We start from the raw sequence: 21,819 nt of genomic DNA on the forward strand, positions 1-21,819 counted from the left end.
ATGGGTGGCTCAGAGCCCTTTCTGTCCACTCTCTCCCTGTCCTCAGTTGTCCGGGTGAGGACAGCTGACTTTGGAATAGAAAGATGATGGGGCTACATGTCCTTATTGTGAATCAAAACCTGGGGTCCGTGTTTTGATTCTGAGGTCAGAATCAAACCAACCTGCTGGGTTGGTTGGCAGATCCTTAGGACTTTCATGCCTTCAAAATGTCAGGTTCTTTGCCCTGACTCCAGTAGCCCAGCACGACCCAAGTACTACATTCCTGGGCAGGGCCAGCCAGAGCCAGGAGGCACTGACTGTGTCTCTCCGTAGCCAAAACACTAGCCAGGAGGAAAGGAGGTAAGGCCAGCAGCTTGCAAATAGTCGGCGCACTGGTGGCAGCAGGGAGGAGGCTCCTGGGCTGGGCCGAGACCAGCCGCCCTCACCCCAGGGGCCCACCACCCCACCTCCCCCTCTTGTTATGAAACCCACGGGGACAACCACACATGTGGGCAGCCGGGGGCTTTCCTCAAATTGACAACAGCTTCTCGCTGTCGCTCGGCAGAACATGAGCTGCTTACATAAACACTGCCTCAGAGACACCTGCAGTGTGGGACGCAGGGAATCGGAGGAGGGTGGAGGGAGAGGCAGAAAGCTGCAGGGTGAGAGAACGGTGCCGCGCCCCACCATGGAGGGGCCGTCTGTGCATCCATACACTGCACACGCACGCGTGCGTCCACGCGCGCGCGCGCACACACACACACACACACGAGGTTGGTTACCTTCTCATCTGTATCTAGGAGGCAGGGAAGAAGGCAATGCAGTCCTCCTTTAGAGACTCAAACTGTGTCCCCAGCCCTCCTCATCTCCTCCCACACCCCCCTCCAAACTCAGCTTGGCTGGGAAAGGAAACTCCCCAGTCTGCTGTGCTCCTGCAAGCTGAGTGTTTGCAGGTGAATCTACTCCAGGTACAGGAGCAGCTCCTGGGAGAAAGTGGGTGGAGGGTGAGCATGGAGAGGGAGGGAGAGAGGGAGGGAGGGAGGGAGAGAGGGAGGGAGGGAGGGAGAGAGGGAGGGAGGGAGGGAGGGGCGGAATCCCTGGAATTTAAGGTTAGAGAATATAGTAGGGGACTGGCATGGTAAGATGGTATTTGGGGGCCTCTACGAAAAACACATCCTGCAGATCAGACCAGCATGGGCTCTGTGGGAGAGGGTGGAGGGTCAGTGCATGCTCAGGGAGAGGGCTCTGAGAGGGGGCAGCACCCGGCCGTGTGGCAGTGGCCTCGGGTTTCCAGGTGGCACTTTCTCACTTTTCTGTCAGTTTACCTGACTCACCAAGTGAGTGAGATCACTGCCTGTGAGTTACCCCGTTGCTCACATCTAATCACAAAGTGCAGACAGGTGGGGAGGGCTTCCCTCTCTGGGCCTGACACCCCTGGGTTCGGGTCCCCTGGCTTCCTTCCTCTGGGCTGCTCACTCGGGCTCTTTGCTCCTGGCCAGCCTGAGCAAGTCAGCAGAGCACAGGATCTCCAAACAGGGGTGCATTCCCTGGCTTCATCAGAGAGGAGGCTTGGAGCTCAGGGAACAGAGAGCAAACTGAATGTCTAGGCCAAGCTGGATGCCGAGGGAAACAGCCCTCCTTTTGAAAGTATTCTTGCATTTTAACTGTCATCACAGTGAAGCCACCATGGGCAGAGCCTGGAGGCTGGAAGAGGGCGTCCGGAATGATGTCGGGCTGGTTTCTTATCACAGAGCATCGGGTAGGGGGATGAGCTAAAAGTTATAGTTCTTGTTCCCAGCTTAGTGTGGCTATGGGGCCGGTGGTATCTCCTCTGTGTTCCTCCATCTCTTTTGAGGCAGAAAGAGAGGACAAGCCCTTCCCTACGGGAAATGCTTTACTCTGCTCTAACATAATCTTACTCTCAGAGCCCACTCACAGCGAATAGATCTCAGCTAGGAAGGGAAGCAAACATCCCCAGGTGACAATAAAGACCAGACGCAGAGGTTTAACTGATGTGTGTGAGTTCACAGAATGAGAGCGTGGCCTCCACGATCTCAATATTGAGAGAACGGCGTTCAACATATTGTATTGTGACATGTCTGCTTCTGGGCTGCCTATCCCACCAGGCCGTGAGTGCCCCAGAGGTAGGAACTATATCTTAGTCACCCTTGTACTTTCAAGCCTCACAATGGGGCTTGCCCAAAAAAGGGCACTCAGTAAACGTCTCATGAACACATGAATTGGTGAGTAGCAGAGATGAGATTTCAAGCCAGTGGGGAGAGATGAACACCCTCAAAAGGAATGTTGACTCCAAGAAACATCAAAAGAGGGACAGAACCTTGAGATTTTCCAACTCCAGCTCTTCAATCTACAGAAGCAACTGAGGTCCAGACAGGCTCATTCCCACATAGCAAATTTGAGGCAGAGCCAGGACTACCACCCGGCTATTCTCACCACGTTATGCCACAAGGGTCGGGGAGGACAGGGAGCCTGCCTAGGGGTGCTTCACACTGGGGGAGATGTGATTTCAGGCCTTGAGGCACACACACGCTTGAAAACAAAACTGCATGATTCAACAAACATCTGCAGAAGCAATGCAATTATCTCTGAGATCTAAGCATTGATCGATGGGAGTTTTAATTACCAAAATTTCTTCATCCTCTTCCACAGAAGAAAAAAATTTTCTGGTGTGTTTATTTCATGGCAAAATATGGTACGATTCTATGGCACACAAAGGGGTACGTTGCATTTGGGAAAAGCGTGTTAAGCACCATTTTTGTTGTGGTGGTTGTCTCTGCAGCTGAAAATATTGTTCCTTTTGATCTCTCAGACTGAAAAGCAGATTGCCACATGCATCCAAGTTTGGCTTCAGGTGGGAATAGCTCTACCCAAAGTTGGGCCTGAGCAAGGGGATGGGGAGGAGTGAGCAGCCTGGGGCTCTGCCTGGGGCCAGGACCCTGAAGGCGGTGGATGATGGGGAGGGGTAACAAAGCACAGGCACTGGAGTCTGGGAAAGACTCAGCTAGAAGACGAGACATCAGCCCTGAGTGGGCCCCACCTCTTCAGTGGGTGCCCATGTGACCTTAGCCACCTCAACTACCGTCCCTGCCATTTACTTCACAGGGCTTTTGTGAGGGTCAAATGACATTAGAACTTGCTTTGAGAAGCTCAAAGTGCTCTATAAATGTGACGTATTATTATTTCAGCAGGAAGATGCAGATGGGGGCTGTAGATGGCCGCCCTGGGGTTTTAAAAGAAAAACTTGTTCAAAACTGCTCCTGAGGCAGCGATCACCTGCTTTACATTCACATTGACTTCTCTTTCAGGGCAGCTGTCAGTGTATGTGTTTTGTTTCTGATGCTAAGGCCCTTCCTGAACCGGATCTCCATCCCTTCACTGAGCAGGTGCCTGCTGTGCTGCGGCAGGTCCACGTGGGCTCTGGGGACAGCTCCAGGTTGCCTGTGCTCTCCTCCCCGCCAGGTGCTCTCCCTACTTGCCCTTCCCCATACCTTCCTCCCCATTCTTCAGTCTTCTTTTGGCCATGCAGAGATGGACGTGGAGTGGCCCAGGTGGACCAGTGAGGGTGGGGAGGGGCCACTGGTGCTCTAGCAGGGGCAGCCTAGACCCAGACTCTGCTTAAAGCCACTGGTTCTCCTGCCCACCAGGAGTTTCTATAGACCTCAAGACCTTGATGCAGTCACCAAAGAAGGGGAAGCACGGGGCCAGGGCCAGGGCCTGGGCCTGCTTGCCCTTGCCAGGTCCCATAGCCCTTCCTGCTCTGCTCTGCCTGGGGGAGGGGTGGGGACTAACCCCATGGCTGCACTTTCCAGGCTTCCTGGGTCCTCTGGATTTAGTTTGGGTTGAGCCATATAGAGGCACTAGTGGGAAATTAAAGGGCAGGAGGGAGGAAGAAGCCGGGATAGTCCTACCTCTCCCTCTTGGCGTCCAACAGTGACTGTGGCCTTGACTGTGTGCATGGGGCCCCACAGGGCTCCAGTGTCCCCAGGGATGCCCCAGCTTCTGGACTCTCCAAACCCCACATCCTCCCTTTCTCCATCCAGCCTAAGGGCGGTAGTTGCTCATTTGGGGGTGCCTCTCACCCTCTTTTTTGACTTCTGTGACCTTCCTATCACCTACAAGGACTTGTGCCTTTGCAAGTGTCCAAGGTTGGCCAACTTGCAGACCTGGATGCAGACAGGCCAGAGCCCCTCAGACTTGGGCTTCCTGCAGCTACTATATTTATCTGTTCCCTTTTCTCGTGTCTGTCGTGCTCTGCCAGGCTGAAAACTTCCTGAGTGTAGGACTGGGACCATCTCATTCACAGTTGTATGTCTCCAGTGCCTAGAGCCATGCCAGCTATCTAATAGACACAAAATACTTGTTAAGAGAAGAAATTAGTGGAAACCACTTAAGTTCCAAATAGCGTTCTCCCCATGGGGCAATGCTTCTCCTTTGGGGGTCACCCTCCCTCTTTGGAAAAACTCCTCCTGGGATGAATCTCTATTGCAGCGTGGATCACACTCAAGCCATCCAGTCCTACGTGGATGATCCTGCCTGCCACAGAGGGAGGCAGTAGCATACAGCAATTAGGGATGAAACTGTGGGGTGGGAGGCCAGGCTCCACTACTTGTGTGGCCGTGAGCAAGTGGGGACTATTGACTTAACCTCTCCACACCTCAGTTTCCCCAGCAGTAAAATGGTGCTGAGAGTGGCGACTCTGTCCTTGGGCTGTTGTAAGAATTACACAAGGTAACAAGCGTGGAAGCCTGGCTACCTCGTAGGCACTGAATCACTGCCATCCCTGCGAGATTCTTGGCTCAATGGGGCGGATGAGGAAGGGGTTGTCAATGAGACCTGGGAGGCTTCTCCAACATGTGGCCATCACTAGTTTTCTGTAAAGATTAGAGAACACCCCGACCCTCCATCTCATTCACCTTTTTCTTGCTTCTCCCTATCCTTTCCCCAATTTTTCAGAGAAAATAAGCATTTAGAACTGGGATCCATCCTATCACTTTTCAGGGAAGGAAATGGGGACACAGGAAATCACAGCAACCTAGCCAGGGCCCACAGCCTGTTATTGGCAGAACTGGGGACATAGGACGTCTTAGTCAAACTCTAGGAAAGCGTGCATCATCAGCACCAGTGACCCAGGCAGTGCCGGCCACACCCAGGCAGCCCTGGACTGAGCAGAGGTGGGAGGAGCCAGCAGGGGGTCCCAGGTGAAGGGAGGTGGGTGCTTTTCCCTCTTGACCTCACAGATCCAGGATTTGGGGTGGTGTGGAGAATGTACCATGACTTTCTGTCATGCACACATGGTGATGCTACCATGCCCTATTTTGATCATGAACAGAGGGAGGTCTCAAACTGGCAGAAAAGGGACCACAGCTCTAGGAAAGAAAGCAGCCGCAGATGTGAAACTATGAAGGGGTATTAATAGTGTCTTTTTATTCTGTAATGTTTGTGCTTTGACATTTTGGGGCCTCACTGATCCTGGAGGCACTGCCCCTCCCAGGGCTAATTCCTAGAGATAGTAAACTCCTCTGAGCACCATTTGCTTATGAAAACCAACCAGTCCAGTGTCCATACTACCAAACCACCTTCTCTATCAGATTTTTACACTCCAGGCCACTATCCACCTGCCCAAAATACCCCAGGGTGGGTACTAGACAACTGGGAACAGTCCTTATACCCAGAGCCTGTTGAAGTGATTCACACTAGCCAACCCCTAAGCCTGCTCACCCTACCCCACCTGTTCCTCCCACGATCAAGACTCCTACTCAGGTTTTCCCCTGGTTCACTCTGCCTCCCAACCGAGCCTGGGGCATCCCCCATGTGGCCCTGCAAGCCATACCCCCTGCCTCTTGGGATCTGCGAGTATAAAACTTCCTCCTTCATGAGAGCTATTTCTGTGTCTACATGTCTTCCCACACCTGATTAAAACAAATCCCAGACACCATCAAAACAATAGGGGCATCTATACAAAGCAGAGATGATGATGCTTGTTTAAAGGTTCAGAAATTCGGACCTGGAAGGACGCTTATCACAATTATCCTTCATTATATCCTTGATCCAAACACTTTCTGATGTGAGAACAGTCCCAAGGAGCCAGCAGAAAGTCCCATCAGTTTCTCACGCTGAGATCAACCTGAATAGTGTTTGCCACATCACCACTGCTTTGTATCACCCATTAACACACTCAGATCACTCTGCCAATACTCAAATCCACTCAAAAACCCACACCAGGGACCTGACCTCCCTGTGCCCCAAGGGGCTCTGGCCAGATCTCAACCTCCCAGCCCCACATCCCTCTCCAGAGAAGGTTGTATCCGCACACTTAAAAAAAAAAAAGTTGAGCTTAAGATGGCACAAAATTAGTTCCTTCGACAGACAAATTTGCTCCTGAAACACTCTGCCAACCTGCTAATGAGTCGTCTTGAACCTTGCGTGGTGTTACCTCTAATTTTGCAGCCTGCTAGGATTTGAGTTCTGTGGACAGCCTCACATTTGGTTTGGAATTATAGGCTGAGTTGCTGCTCACTCCTATTATTGTGCTGTCAATCTTGTATTAGCGCATTATAATATGGTACACTGAATGCATCTGTTCTGTATATCACAGGGCCTCATTGTCATTTGTTGAATCATTTTGTCTTATATGATTGTTAAGCAATTATTTCATCTCGGGTGGCTTAAATTTTGATTACTGTATACTATTTGCGGGGGATACAAAAAGAGTGGGGTACAACTCCACCATCAGCTGATTTCACCAATTCTCCACTCCAGGGCTCACACATATTTATGTTGGAGTGCAAAGGCTTCTGATGCCCAGACATGTGTCCCCCAATCTGAGAAGGAAGCCAGGAAAGGGGCTGGAGTTGATGCATCTTGACTTAAGGGCTGAAGAGTTGGCAATTTTGGAGGCCAGTGAAGAGCCACGTAGAAAATGTCCCGCTGCCTGCCATCACCAGTAGCTCCTCTTGCTCCCGTCCTGCAGAGAGAGCTCCCACACAGGTCGCAGACACAGGGTCCTCTTTAAAATGAAGATGAAATGCACCTGGTTCTACCACCTAGTTAGAAGCAGTTATGAAGGTTGAAGAGCTGTTATCTGAGATTTATAGCCCCAAATCTGTGAGATAGACTCTCCTAATTAATAAGACAAGGAAGACTAGAAAGTTGCAAAAACTACCTGGCAGGGCTTGGAGCCTGCTGTCACCACCACAATGATAGCACTGTCTTCGCTGCTGAGCCTATTAGAATGTCAGGATGTGCATTCTCCTCTCCTAGTGGGATGGCAGGGTTCACTGGCTATTACGGAGAAGCAAGTGCAGATCGTGACTTAAGGCTCCGGGAGGAGAGTTAATCAGGGAAGAGCTGGTTGACAAGACTCACTCAGCACAGGACTTGAGAACACCATGAGGCGGAAAGGGAGAAGAAAGAACCTCTTCCAAAGGCAGCATCCACACCCTTGACAAAGGGCCATTTCCCCCAGCCTGGGTTGCTTTCTGACTTCCTTTGATCCCCGCTGAGCATTTGCTTCCTTGTCTCCAGCCTTCACCTGATAAGTTCAATTCGACATCCTCTCTCTCTTCTCCCAATGTCCACTCCTTAATTTCACTGCATCCTCCAATGTGAATGTTTGCCTCCCAGTCTGGGATCTGTCTTATTCCCTTTATCTCACCTGAAAAAGCTTTCTCCTTTAATCTCTGCTCATTCAAGTCCCACCCATCCTTCAAAGTATGGCCAAGCTCACCTCTTCCAGAAAAGCCTCACCCTGTGGTGTTATCTCCATCCGGAATCACAGCAGCACTTACTGTGAGATAACTATCCGCTTACATCTAACAGAGTTCACTGCACTCTCCCCAAATGAAGTGGACACCTGTAGGCAGTAAGAAGAGAATCTTTTTGACCCAGTGGTGCATTCAATGCAATGCAAGGAAAGACCGTGATAATACTGAAAATGAGTGTTACCCGGCCCCAGGAGATGTACACCATCCTTGCTTGATGCCAGTTCACAAAGAGAACTCTTGTTTATTGAGAGCTTATAGTGCCGAGGAATTCACATAATTCATCTCATCTAAATTCTCCAGCATTCATGAGATGGTTTCTCTTATTTCCTCCTTTTACGCATGAAGAAACTGAGGCTCAGGAGGTTAGATGACTTGTTCAGAGTCACACAGATAGTATGGGGCTGACTCAGAATTCAACCCCAGGTCTGGCTGACTCCAGCACCCGCCCTTTCCCTCCACGACCAAGCACAAGAAGCAGGCTGGCACTGGCCCTTTCGCTGCTATGACTGCCAAGCTGGGTTACACCTGCTGCTGGTCCCCAGCACCAGGCACACGATGCAACTGTGAGTCCTCTGGAGTCTGTGAGGGAGCTGGCACTCACCTTCTGCCTGAAGCAAAGGAGCTGTGCTCTTCAGTTTCAGTGTGAAAAAGCCTCAGAAGATGCCCAGCTTAGATGGACACAGGAGACAGTCTATGGACATCATCTCCACTTCCTGGCTTCCTCAGCACTGTTGCTAGTGAAGTTACTCTGCCCAAGGTCTCCAGTGAACTTCTGAAAGAAGTCAGGACTTACGCATACAGATGAATACGCCCCGTGGGTATTCACTGGGTCCTCTCGGGAAGCCAGCTCTGTGTCCCAGGCACACCATCTGTGTGCAAGAGTAGGGGAACACCTGAGTTTGGGAATTGCTTTCGTATCAGCTTACAGGCCACTCCAAGAGCCGGCCTCCTGGCTTCATAGTCACAGACCACCTGCAGGGTTGACTTATGCATCCTTTTGCAGGAGACAGGCTCACTTCTCTCCTGTGACTAACATGGAATTACGGGTTAAGGAGGGAAGTCGTACTCACCTGTTGATTCATTTATTCACTCACTTGCTCACTCATCAATCATTTCTTCAACAATGAAACCCTTACTAGACAAATACTGACTCCCTGCTCCAGAATAACTATCTTTTCGGTGCTAGGACTGTCAAATGAGTAAGCGTTTCTTCCCACAGGCGTTCAGGGTCTATTTCTGCACTTTACAGACAGGCAAGACAGAAGTGATCGGAAGCGGCCACCAACCATGGAGTTCAGAAACACGGCACATTTCTGGAAGAGGCAAAAGGCAACTCTTCCATCCACGTGGGTCAAGAGGAAATTCAACACAGCTCACAGCCATTGAATCTGACCCGGCAGCGTGTGATACATCCCATCGTCTTGTCAGTTAGCAGCTGTGGGACCTTGAGAGCTTCTTAAATTCCCGAGTCTAGACTTTCTTATCTTTAAAATGCAGCTGAAAACGATGCCTGTCTCAGGCAGGCGTGGGCTAAATGGAATCGTATATAAAGCATTCAGCACGTGTCAAGTCCAGGTCAAGGCCGGCGTGCAGAGGCAGGGGGAGGTGTAACCTCTTTCAGTTTGGAGCCACGCAGTACCCTGCCATTTGCAGCCCTTCGGGGTAAGGCTGTAGCCCCCAAACAGCCTGCTGCCCCAGAGCAGTGGCCCAGCAGGTGCGCTGACAGCTCTGGTGCACGTGGCATGCCCCCACTCCTCACATGGCAGCAACAGGGACAGTGACAGGGACCTGAGATGGGGTGGCCCACCTGGCTGGCAGCTGGCAACTGGGCACATTGCCCAGAAGGTGGGGAGTTCTCAGTTAGGGGCAGAGGTGGGTGGTTGAGGGAGCAGTTAGCAGCACTGTCTACTGTGGCAGGGATCTCCTGGGTAAGGTCAGAGGGATTTGAGGAGGCCCAGGGATCACCCCAGGGTGGGGCAGGACGCTGCTCAAGTCAGAAAATGAAGTTGCAGGATGTAGGGGAGGGGGTGGGACTGTTAGTCTAATTGTGACTCATCTCTCCTTATTTTTCTCCTTATCGCTTGTATTTAATTTTTTTTAATCCTCCCAAGTTACTGGGCCTTGAGGACATTCCTAGTGTGTGTGTGTGTGTGTGTGTGTGTGTGTGTGTGTGTGTGTATTTCTATATATATAATTTTTTTTGAGACAGTTTCGCTCTTGTTGCTCAGGTGGAGTGCAGTGGAGCGATCTCGGCTCACTACAACCTGCACCTCCCAAGTTCAAGCGATTCTCCTGCCTCAGCCTCCCGAGTAGCTGGGATTACAGGTGCCCGCCACCATGCCCAGCTAATTTTTGTAATTTTAGTAGAGATGGGGTTTCACCATGTTGGCCAGGCTGGTCTCAAACTCCTGTCCTCAGGTGATCCGCCCACCTCGGCCTCCCAAAGTGCTGGGATTACAGGCATGAGCTACCACGCCCAGCCACTCCTAGCATATTTTTATAATATTTAGCAAATAAGATGGGGTGGTGGTCCATGCCTGTAATCCCAGCACTTTAGAAGGCCAACGTGGGAGGATCACTTGAGCCCAGGAGTTTGAGACCAGCCTGGGCAACATGGAAAAACTCCATTTCCATAAAACCTTTAAACATTAGCCGTGTGTGGTGGTATGCACCTGTAGTCCCAGCTACTAGAGAGGCTGAGGCAGGAGGATCGCTTGAGCCCAGGAGGTCGAGGCTGCAGTGAGCCATGATCGCATTTACCAGCCTTGGTGACAGAGCAAGACCATCTCAAAGTATGTATTTACCAAATGAAGTTTTATGATGTTCTCTAGTACTTTTTAGTTTATTCTCTTTAAAAAGAAACCCTCTGAAGTATCTCTGGAGAAGACAAATGCATGTGCGCGCACACACGCTGGGAACAGGAGCTGCTTCGGTAGATAACTGAGTGGGAGGAGGTTAACTTTTCACTGTGACCCTTATCTGTACACCTGCTAACTCAAAATAATTTAATAACAACAATGACAATAAAAGGGGAGTGAGTGCTCTCATTTTAATTGCTTTCTACTTATTTCCAGTTAATTGTCTTCCCTGCTGTGGCCTGCAGAGGACTCCACACATCTTCTTTAGGACATAACTTCTTGGATGCAGGACCAACCTAGGATGTTTGGCCAACCCACCCACTTCTTCTTCTTCTTCTTCTTCTTTTTTTTTTTTTTTGAGACAGTCTCACTCTGTTGCCCAGGCTGGAGTGTAGTGGTGTGTTCTCAGTTCACCGCAACCTCCACCTCCCAGGTTCAAGCAATTCTCCTACCTCAGCTTTCTGAGTAGCTGGAATTACAGGCGCATGCCACCAAGCCCAGCTAATTTTTGTATTTTTAGTAGAGATGGGGTTTCAGCATGTTTGCCAGGCTGGTCTCAAACTCCTGACCTCAGGTGATCCGCCTGCCTTGGCCTCCCAAAGTGTTGGGATTACAGGCGTGAGCCATTGTGCCTGGCCCCAACCCATCCAGTTCTAAAAGGACCGGCCACAGGAGAACCCTCAGTCTTGGCCCCTGCTATGAGGGTGGGGCTTGTAAGGGAGGTGGCCATGGCTTCTGCCTGTCTCTGGCCAGGCTCCTGGAGCCCTCCTGGGCTGGGCCACACTGGTTTGCTCAGGGGCACTGGTACCACATCCCCAGATCAGATTTCCAACCAGGATCTCACACATCACTATGATATCATCTTCCTAAACCATTAATTTCATGCTATTCCTGTGCCCAGAAAACTGCAATGCCTCAAATCTCAGCGTTCTGGGCCTCTGCCACTAGGCCCTTGTGTCCAGCTGGCTGGTTCTTCACTTCTGTCCAGCATGCCACCAGGCCTTCTCTTACTCCATGTCAGGAAATGCTGGGCTCAGGATTCTTACACCTTATTCCCCCTGCTGGGAGCTCCCATCTCTCCCCTTTCCTGGCTAACCCAGGGCTAATCCCGGCCACAGGCTTACTCCTCCAGGAAGCCTTCCGGGCTTTGTAAAACTCCCATATGCTCAGTCACTATGTGATTTAACCACTGAGAAGTAGTTTATTCAAAAGTATGTTCGTTTTGTCTTTCTCAAGTGGATCATAGGCTCTCTGCATTCCCATAGCACCAGGCTTACTGCCGGCCACAATCTTCAAACCTCGAAAACGACTTGATTTCATTTGGAGTCAAAAGACCTGGGTTTGACTTCTGAGAGCCTGAGTTTGCACAGTTATAAAATGGGGATAATTTTCCTACCACACAGGATTTGTTGAAATAAGAGCTTGGGAGCGGGAGACGAGCTCCATTTTGGAGCTGAGAAAAGGAGGAAAAGAAGACCATGGGAGTGAGAAACAGCAGGAGGCAGAGGCTGGGCCATCTGAGCGCCCTCAAAATCCAGAGCAATGCAGGGGCTGAGAAGAGGAAGGTGGAAGCTGAGCTTTGCGAAGAGACCCCAGTCTCCATCGGAAGATGCTACCCTGTTCTCCTTTCTGCTCTAAGGCTCCGGGGAGCTCAGAGTTTAGGGAGATGGTAAATGGGAGAGAAAAATTAAAGTCAAGAGAAGTCTAAGGAAGTCGTCAAAGCACAGCCAGGCAAACAGAACCCTTAAAGGAGGTAAAAGGTAATGCCATAAATTATAGCTTAAAAGCCTCGTTTTGGGCAAATTGCTTTTTAAGAAGCAGACAAACTCTATCAATAGCATCTACCGTATGTTTTTATAAAGTGCAGAAATATGTTTTTAAAAGGCCAGTAAATAAAGTTCCTATCGATTTGAACTCAAGTGTAATCTGTTTTTCTGTCTGCCACCAACACTGGTAATAAAGCAGAATCATGTAATACGGTATTTCATCTAATGTGACTATACATCACTGCAGGGATGCCCTGCTCGGTGACCATCTATCATTTTCTATTGGTATTGCTTAGCTGCAGAATTTATAAACTTGCTCCAAATTGATGCAATGTTCAATTTTCTTTTCCAATTTATTTTTGGTTGAGCCAAGCGATATTGAGGTTTCTGAGCAAGCCGCTGAGCACCACCAGATGTTACCTGGAAGACCTCACACTCCTTCATAGGAGTGAGGAGAACATGAGCCAGTACTTACCACTCTCAACAGGCACAGAGATGGAGGGCCCTGGAAGGAGATAGGTGATGGAGAAGAGGTAGCTTCCTCCCCTGGGGACCCAGCAACGATTGTGCTCCAGGAAATCCAGGGGCCGAAGGTGAAAGGCAAGAGAACATCCAAGAGAGAAACTGCAGTAATGAACACTCAAGAGTCTGGGACTTTCACTAAGATGCAGACATCAGTTCAGTAGGTCTGGATGGGGCCTGCAGTGGCACATCTCTAACGAGTGGCCAGGGAATACCGATGCTGCTGGTCCATGGACCTCACTTTGGGCAGCAGTTCTCTAGAATTTTAGGAACTTTATGTCAGTAAGCAACCTCAAGTCATAGACTTACAAATTTCAGAGCTGGAAAGACCCCAAGGTGAAATCTGGTGCATTCTCCATTGTTTACATGGGGAAGGTATTATTAGCCTTATCTTTCAAACTCCCAGCTTCCCCTCTCTGCCCCAGCAGCACTGTGGGGCACACTTTTGTAGTGGCACTTGCCACATCATACTGTGTTGTCCACCAGACAGAGAGTGTCTAGAGGTCACTATGTTCAGAGGCCGCCTGGCAGGTGGCAGGTAGCAGGGCAGTGTGGTGGACAGAGTTTGAAATAAGACAACATGGGTTTGAATCCTGACATTTACTAGCAAGCATGCTTGATCTTAAGCAAGTTACTTTACCTTCTTGAACCTCACTAGTAACTTGGGAATAAAGTTCTTTCCTCAATATCTTCCCTCTTTTTGAGACAGGGTCTCACCCTGTCACCCAGGCTGGAATGCAATGGAGCAATCTCAGCTCACTGCAACCTCTGCCTCCCCGGGTTCAAGTGATTCTCCTGCCTCAGCCTCCTGAGTAGCTGAGATTACAGGCCTGCACTACCACATCCGGCTAATTTTTTGTATCTTTAGTAGAGATGGGGTTTTACCATGTTGGCCAGGCTGGTCTTGAACCCCTAACCTCGTGATCTGCCCACCTCAGCCTCCCAAAGTGCTGGGATTACAGGTGTGAGCCACTGCTCCTGGCCCTTCCCATCTTATTAAATAGGATAACATATGCAGCATAATGACCTTGACAAATTACCAGATGTCCAACAAAAGTCAGCTCTGTTATATATTTCTTCAGTATGCACTTGCCAGATGAATGAATGAATGAATGGTTACACGGCAGCCAAGGCAAAGAAAGTATAAGCGGCTCACACATAGGAAGAGGCCAGGGAAGTAGGTGGGGTGGAAGCCATGGAGCCAGGCTCCTCTTGCCCTCTGTCCTACCTCGCCTGCTGTCTCCCACATCCTCACTTCCCTCCAGTAAAACCCAAGTAACAAATCCAAAAAGTGCTAATTTTGGCCTCTTGGGCTGGTGTGATTCATTCCACCCAGAAGGTAAAGCTGTTTGGGGGAAGGAGGAGTCTGGGTGTGGGGATGACAATACGGTTAGGCATAGTACTGTCTCTAGCACACAACGGGAAGCTCCTGATGCAACATTCAGGGTCCTGTGGGCAAATGTTCCATTTATTTATGGAGAAGTCTCAGAGAGACAGTTTAAGCCCTTAGTGAAGCCCACTTAGGTGGGCCCGCCTCAGACAGCAGAGGAGGAATGGAGCTGGGATTATAACAGGGTCTTCTGACCCTTCCTCATCATCCTCTCACCATGGGCCACACCCTCCTTCTCAGCTTAAGAAACCAGGGAAGGAGGAAGTAGAGGGACTAAGAGTCACACTTCATTAAGCCAAGTTGTGAGAAATAAAACTTCAGTAGTCAGCCTATTTAATGCTAAAATATCTGAATAGTTTTCTAAGTAATATCTTTTCTAAATTATTTTTAAATGACATGCATGAATTGTTTTAAAAATCATGGCATGATATACATAATTTAAAATCTACCATCTTAACCATTTTTAAGTGTATAATTCAGTAGTGCGAAGTCCACTCACACTGTTGTGTAACGTCACCACCATCCATCTCCATAATGCTTTTCATCTTGCAAAACTAAAACGCCATACATACCTCTGGTAGGCGAGTTTGTTGACTTCATTCCTGGTGGAATAATTCCTGGAGGCCTAAGCTACAGCCCACTTCTCAGCGCATCTAACAATTTTCTATATTAACTAGTTTTCTGCTTTAAAAAAGCTAGAGTATCGTTTCCATTTTCTCCAAGTAAACACGGACTGACATCATGTTTTGGAACTAGAAGAGGTTGTAGGCTACAGAGCCTCATGTTTGGGGTTGGTTATCTGTCTGGTTGGATTTGAAGACAGGTAAAGATCTTTTGGTTCCAGCCAAGATAGAACATCAGGAACCAGATTCACTCTACCACCCGAAACAACGAAAACACTGAACAAAATATGTGAAACAATGGTTTCCAGATTTTGAACTTCAGGCAGTGTGGGGCAGTAATCAGCAAAAGAGGGAAAACAAATGAGGAAGATCTTACAATCAACCCAACTTAATGCCTGATGGAGTTTCTAGGCAGCAGTACAGAGAGGGAACCCAGGGAACCTGGCAGTCACCCTGAGTTGAGGAGATAGATCTCAAGTCAAAGGAGGTTAAGGTGCTCACAATTCACAGGGTAGAGACAGCTGTGCAGGGACAGAACTGTGGAAATTGCAGAAGGTCCTCCTTGAGTCTTCAGTTGAGTACAGATCAGCATGTGCATGTGAGGAAACTGAGTCCAAGGAAATAATTTCCCGAAAGAAACAGAGGGTAAAGTCTATAGGGCTCACACAAGGCTGAGAATAAACTTGTATTTTCACCAGGCACAGTAAAAAAGCTTCAGAATTCCTGGGACAGCAGGGAGCGTATTCAGCAGTGGGGCAAAATCACCCCTAGAAAAAGGCTGCTCGTGTCCTATTTACCAAAGTTTAAAAGCAAGCTTGAGAAGGATCAGACTGCTTTCAATGAACCTAACCACATGCCAGATCACAGCTCAAAAATATTTATGAGATTATAATGACATTTCACACCTAATGAAGTAAAAATTCACAATGTCTGGCACCTAAAAAAAATTACTAGACATGTAAAGAAGCAGGAAAATAGAAACCATAACAAGGACAAAAGGCAATCAATTGAAATAGACTGGGAAATGATACAGATAATATAATTCATACACAAATATATTAAAACAGTTATTATAACTATATTGCATATGTTCAAGAGGGTAGGGGAAGGCTTACATATTCCCAGAGACATAGAAAATATTTTTAAAGACCCAATTCAGATTTGGAGAGATAACAATTTCATTGTCTATGATGAAGAATACACTGGATGAGATTTAACAAAAGGTTAACTATACAGAATAAGATATTAGCGAACTTGAACACACAGCAATAGAAACTATTCAAAATAAAACACACAGAGAAAAAAGACGGAAAAAAAACCCCACTAGAATAGCATATCAGTGAGCTGTGGGACATCTTCAAGTAGCCAAATATACATGCAATCAGAGTCCCTAAAATTCCCTTTTAGGGAATATTAGAAAAATTATTGGAAGAAATAATGGCAGAAAAATATCTAAATTTGATGAAAACTGTAAACCCACAGATCCCAGAAGCCCAAGCAAAGAAATGCCAAGCACAAGAGACATGAGGAAACTATACCAAACATATCACAACCAAATTGCTTAAAACCAGTGAAGATGAGAGCACAGGTTACCATTAGTAAATGTGTCACTGGCAGCCTGTGGCATATAGTAGCAAAATAATCTTGATTATCAAGTGTGATTACCTAGAACAAAGTCCCCATTGAAGATAAGAGTTTGGTGGAGTTGCACGATAGATGATTATGTCAGAATGATGAATATAAAGATGTTGGAATAAGATGACTTCTTCTGCCAGAAGTGGGAAAAGTAAATAAAAATAGTTAGAAGCTTGAGGTTTAAATTCTTGGCACAGCCAGGCATAGTGGCTCACATCTATAATCTCAGCACTTTGGGAAGCCAAGGCAGATGGATGGCTTCAGCCCAGGAGTTCGAGACCAGCCCAGGCAACATGACGAGACCCCATCTCTACAAAGAAAAAAAAAGCAAAGCATAGTGGCATGTGCCTGTGGTCCCAGCTACTCAGGAGGCTGAGGTGGGAGGATTGCTTGATTCCAGGAGGTGAAGCCTGCAGTGAACCATAATCGTGCCACTGCACTCCAGCTTGAGCAACAGAGTGAGACTCTGTCTCTAGAATAAAATAAAATAAAATAATAAAATAAAATAAGTAAAAATTCTTGTCTCAAGCCTCAATCAGAAGAGCAGGGAACAGTTAGGACTATCCTGAAAGAATCTCCCATGGTTTGTAGTTTCAGGGCCAACAAAACTGAAATCAGAAGTGGAGTCTGACTCAGCAGGTTGTTGAATTAAACCTAAGTTAAGTTCACAGCCTCATCAGGTCTCTTACAGGAGAGGGTTTTGACTGGGAAAGATGGAACCCTGTGAATTGGGATGCTGAATTCAGATAACTGAGACTTAGACCCTGCTGAGCTCCCTTTCCAGCAGAAGCTGCCCCTTCTCCCCAGGTCCTGTCTTGCAAGAGAATCCTGATTCTCCCTGATGTCCACATTTACCATGCCTGGCTGCTCCTGACCTATTCTAGAATCAGATTTCAGCACAGCCAAGGGAGACAAGCACGAAGTCTGATTCTGAAACAGTGGACTTTCACACCAAAGTAGGTGCCATTTGTTTTTAAATATTTATTGGCAGAAATCTGAGAAATATATAGTAAGGTGCTGATCACAGAGGAAAGAAGATCATTTTCAATTGGGCCATATTGATCAATATGGATTCTGGATCCAAAGTACTGGCTGGATCATCTAGGTATGGTTCTGTTCACTCAGTGGGTTATCTGAAATGAAACCTGAACTCAATGGCATCCTATACTAAATAAAGCTAAGGTGACAGAAATTCCTTGATATAAAGCAAGGAATCTTAATACCTGGAGAGGTATAATAATGTTGGGATGGGCTTACACATGTGTTCCCCACATGCCCTCCTTCACTCTGTCCCATGAGAACATAGTTCCTTCATGAGCATTTAGACATGTTTTGGTGAGGGGGATGCCAGCATTCTTTTTTCCTTGGTTGTCTTCGGAGTTTATCTTTGGTTTTTAGCAGTTTGATCATGATATATCTGGTCGGATTTAAAAAAAAATTCTGATTAAGGTTCTCTGAGTATCTTGGATCTGTGGTATGTTGCCTTTCTTTAAGACGTTCTTGGCCTTATCTCTTCAAATAGTTCTTCTACTCTGCTCTCTTTTCTTAATGAGATCCCCACTATACATATGCTAGACCATTTTACGTTGTCCCACAATTCTTGGGTGCTCTGTTTTGTCCCCCAGCCTTCTTTTCTCTCTTTATATTTCTTTAGATAATTTCTGTTGCTCTATCTTTAAGTTCACTGATTTTTCCAGTTTACATCTGTTATGTCTAATTTGCTGAGAAGCTTAAGTTCCTGTTTCAGTAACCTGTCTAGTTTTCCAAGTTTGTTGGAAGTTCTGCTTTTTGGGGCACATTACCTCCAAGGGGATGAGACCCATCCTTGAACCCAGCCTAGGTGGCACTGGCCTTGCTTCCCATGGGCAAGTTTCTTCATGCCAGTCTCTCTGCCTGTGCTCCCAGTTACTGCCTACCTAGTGCCCCCCCTGCCCTGGGGCAGATTTGCTGTGTGGCATCAGACAGTTGCCTGAAAGTTGCTGGTAATGTGGTTGGAGAGATGAAACATGTTCCCAAATCCCACATCCTGGCATCAAGTGAGACAAGTGCCACTGAAACCTAGAATGACGTGGGAACCCAGAAGAAGATGTGCTAATCTGGGAGGAGAGACAGGGAGTGAAGCTTGGACAATCACTGTCATAGCTGGAGTATGATCTGATGAAGATCTGAACTAGAGCAATACATAGGCCAGGGTAATACCAATTAATCAGGAATGACTGAGTTTTGCTCCTGCTGACCTATCAACTCTTACTCCAATGGCTCCTTTAACCGATGGTTGCAGTGTTCAGTGAGGGTATTATCCAGGCTCCAACCTGCTTGCTCAGAGCCATCCTCAGGCTAAGGGGAGTCTTCTCTGATCTCCCCTCCTCATCCCAATGATGGGGTACCTCCCATCCCTCCTGCTAGGGGTTTTTAGGGCTCACTCAGGCACACTCCTACTCTCACTTTCCTGACATCTTGTGTTTCTGGTTCAGCGATTTCTGGTTCTGGGGACCTGGAGAACCACGTTACCTATTTCATTTCTCATTTCCCCCACCAGTCCTTGGCCTCTTTATTATTGTTCAAGCTGAGGTTCAGGAGTGACACAGACTCTCCCAATGCCTCATTCAGTCCTTGGTGGAACCAGCATTACACAGAGATCGCAAGGTGACAACTTATGATAAGGCAGAATTTTGAAGGTGTCAGGTGCCTCAATTATGTCACCACCTGCTATATGATGCCTTAAAATCCACAATTAGTGTCTCTTCCCTTTAACTCACTAGTTCTCAATGTGTATTGATGTACATGATAGTTTCTCTCTCTCTTCATCTCTAATATATATAATATATATGGTATATTTGGATATTTTTATATATAACATATTTAGATATTATATATAACTAAATCTAAAATGGATAATATACCTATACCTATCTATATATATTTGTGTGTTATACATATACACGTGTGTGTGTGTGTGTGTGTGTGTGTGTGTGTGTATGTATATAATCCAAATATACTACGGCTTAGTGTAGACATTGAGATGTGGGAAAGATTTTTTGAAGCATAGGAGAAATGTTCAAAATTGAGTAAAAACCTGCTTTTTCTGCTAATTGAGAAGATACAGCCCCTTTTCTTCTCCTCCTCTTCCATCTTCTTTAAATGTAAGACTGTTCAGAATCTTATCATGCAAAGTCCCTGGGGACAGATCACATTGTAAGCTGCTATCAGTCACTGCACTGCACGGGATGTGATGTATTCAGAAGCCCAGATATGCATGGAGGAGGGGAGGTAGAGGAGAATGAAGATACTGCCTGTCAAAGGGGAAGAGAGCTGTGGGAAAGGACACACGATTAGAGTATTGAGGCACCAAAACCAAACCCTTTCATAGCCTTACTCAGGCTTATCTCTGCCATTTGACTCTTAAGACCTAGCTCTCTGGTTTTGGTACGTGTAAAAACACCACTGAGTATTTTGCTTTCCTTGTTCAAGCCTTACAACAAACGTATGAGATGGGTATTACTAATTCCATTTTATAGTTGAGTAAACTGGCTTGGAGAGGTGAGTTTCAAAACCATTTCTATCTCCAGTCCAGATGTTTCCTTTAAACATCAAACTCATTAAAAAAATACTTCACATCTCTCCCTGGACTCACACCCTCACCATGTCCAGATCAGAGGCCCTGAGCTCTTGTACTCATCTCCTCAACTTGCTCTTCCCTCAGCCCTTTTCATGTGCTATGAAATGAACTGTGTCTCCCAAAATGCCTATGTTGAAGTCCTAACCCCCAGTGTGATGGTATTTGGAGGTGGGGCCTCTGGAGGTGATTGGGTCATGAGGGTGGGGCCTTCACGATGGGATCACTACCCCTATAAGAAAAGACCCCAGAGAGCTCACTCTCAGCCTCCACCATGTCAGGACACAGTGAGAAGGTAGCCGTTTTCAAGCCATGGAGGGAGCCCTCATCAAAAACTGAATCTTCTGGCACCTTGATCTCATAATTCCAGCTTCCAGAAGAGTGAGAAAATAAACTTCTGTTGTTAAAGCCACCCAGTTGGCCGGGCGTGGTGGCTCACGCCTGTAATCCCAGCACTTTGGGAAGCTGAGGTGGGTGGATCACCTGAGGCCAGGAGTTTAAGACTGGCTTGGCCAACATGGTGAAACCCTGTTTCAACTAAAAATACAAAAATTAGCCAGGCATGGTGGTGGGTGCCTGTAATCCCAGCTACTTGCAAGGCTGAGGTGGGAGAATCGCTTGGACCTGGAAGGCGGAAGTTGCAGTGAGCCTAGATCACACCGCTGCACTCCAGCCTGGGCGACAGAGGTAGACTCCACCTCAAACAAACAAACAAACAAAAGCCATCCAGTCTATGGTATTTTGTTATGGAAGCCCAAGCTAAGACACCATTACAGAAAATGGTCACTCAATCCTCCCAGCCAGCCATCAGCGGCTCAATCTAATCTGCCATCAGTGGCAGGTTCTCAATCAAAGTGCTCCAAGCTCTGGTTTGCAGTAAGTTTAGAAAGATAACCACAGACATTCATGCCCGAGGGAATGTTCCCCTCATGCCCTGCACCCCTAGGTGAAAGCTAGAGGTGGCCCCTTGGCTGTTAGCTCCTCTTTGTCCCTTTCTTTATCCTCTGGAGTTAGTACGTCCTTCTCGATGGTCTGGCATAGAGGAGATACTGCTTGTAACAGAAAATGTGTGGTTGAAATCCAGGCTGAGGGGCTGGGCAGGTTATGGGATAACAAAGGGGTGAATTTGGAGGGGCTGGGCCCTGGGGAGGCCCCCTTACTGCCCGGGAGGGAGAAGTTCAGGAAGGCAGAGAGGGACGGGCCCCACCCTGTAAACTAGGCCTGGCAAGGAAACTGAGTCTCAGTATCCCTTTGCTAGTCCCTGCTGTGGACAGCTCCAAGGAGGTGTGGCTTGGCTAAATAAAGTCCATTGTCCCAGACAGGCGGTACAGCACAGTGGTTCATTCACAGCCTCTGAAGTTCGAGAGCTAGGACCCAGGGCAAGCTACACACACCTGCTTCTTCATCTGGAAAATGGGGGAAGTAGCAGTACCTACCTCAAAGCATTGTTGGGAAGATTAAATGATGATGATACACAAAGAATATAGCCCTGCTAGCCCAGCTCTCTGGAGGTAGAAAAGCTGCCCTATGCAGGCTGCACACAGACTCAGGGAGCCAAGGGCTGCCGGGGGCATTTGGCCATCATTGCCCCTTTCCCAACCCAAGGCTCTGCAGGCAAGTGCCAGCTCCTTTCTGTAGAGCCTTGG

The 21,819-nt window shown here is 47.8% G+C and overlaps 1 protein-coding gene and 1 long non-coding RNA gene across 3 annotated transcripts in view; one reads left to right on the forward strand and one right to left on the reverse strand.

Annotated features, from left to right (window-relative positions):
* Positions 1–21,819, reverse strand: part of PEBP4 (phosphatidylethanolamine binding protein 4) — a 227,194-nt gene that overhangs the window by 162,269 nt on the left and 43,106 nt on the right. The window lies entirely within an intron of this gene.
* Positions 731–12,535, forward strand: LOC141407573 (uncharacterized). The gene is made up of 2 exons (XR_012417145.1): positions 731–947; positions 6,760–12,535. It is a non-coding gene; the product is annotated as an uncharacterized lncRNA (long non-coding RNA).

Source organism: Macaca fascicularis, chromosome 8, assembly GCF_037993035.2.
Source record: "Macaca fascicularis isolate 582-1 chromosome 8, T2T-MFA8v1.1".
Lineage (NCBI taxonomy): Eukaryota > Metazoa > Chordata > Mammalia > Primates > Cercopithecidae > Macaca > Macaca fascicularis.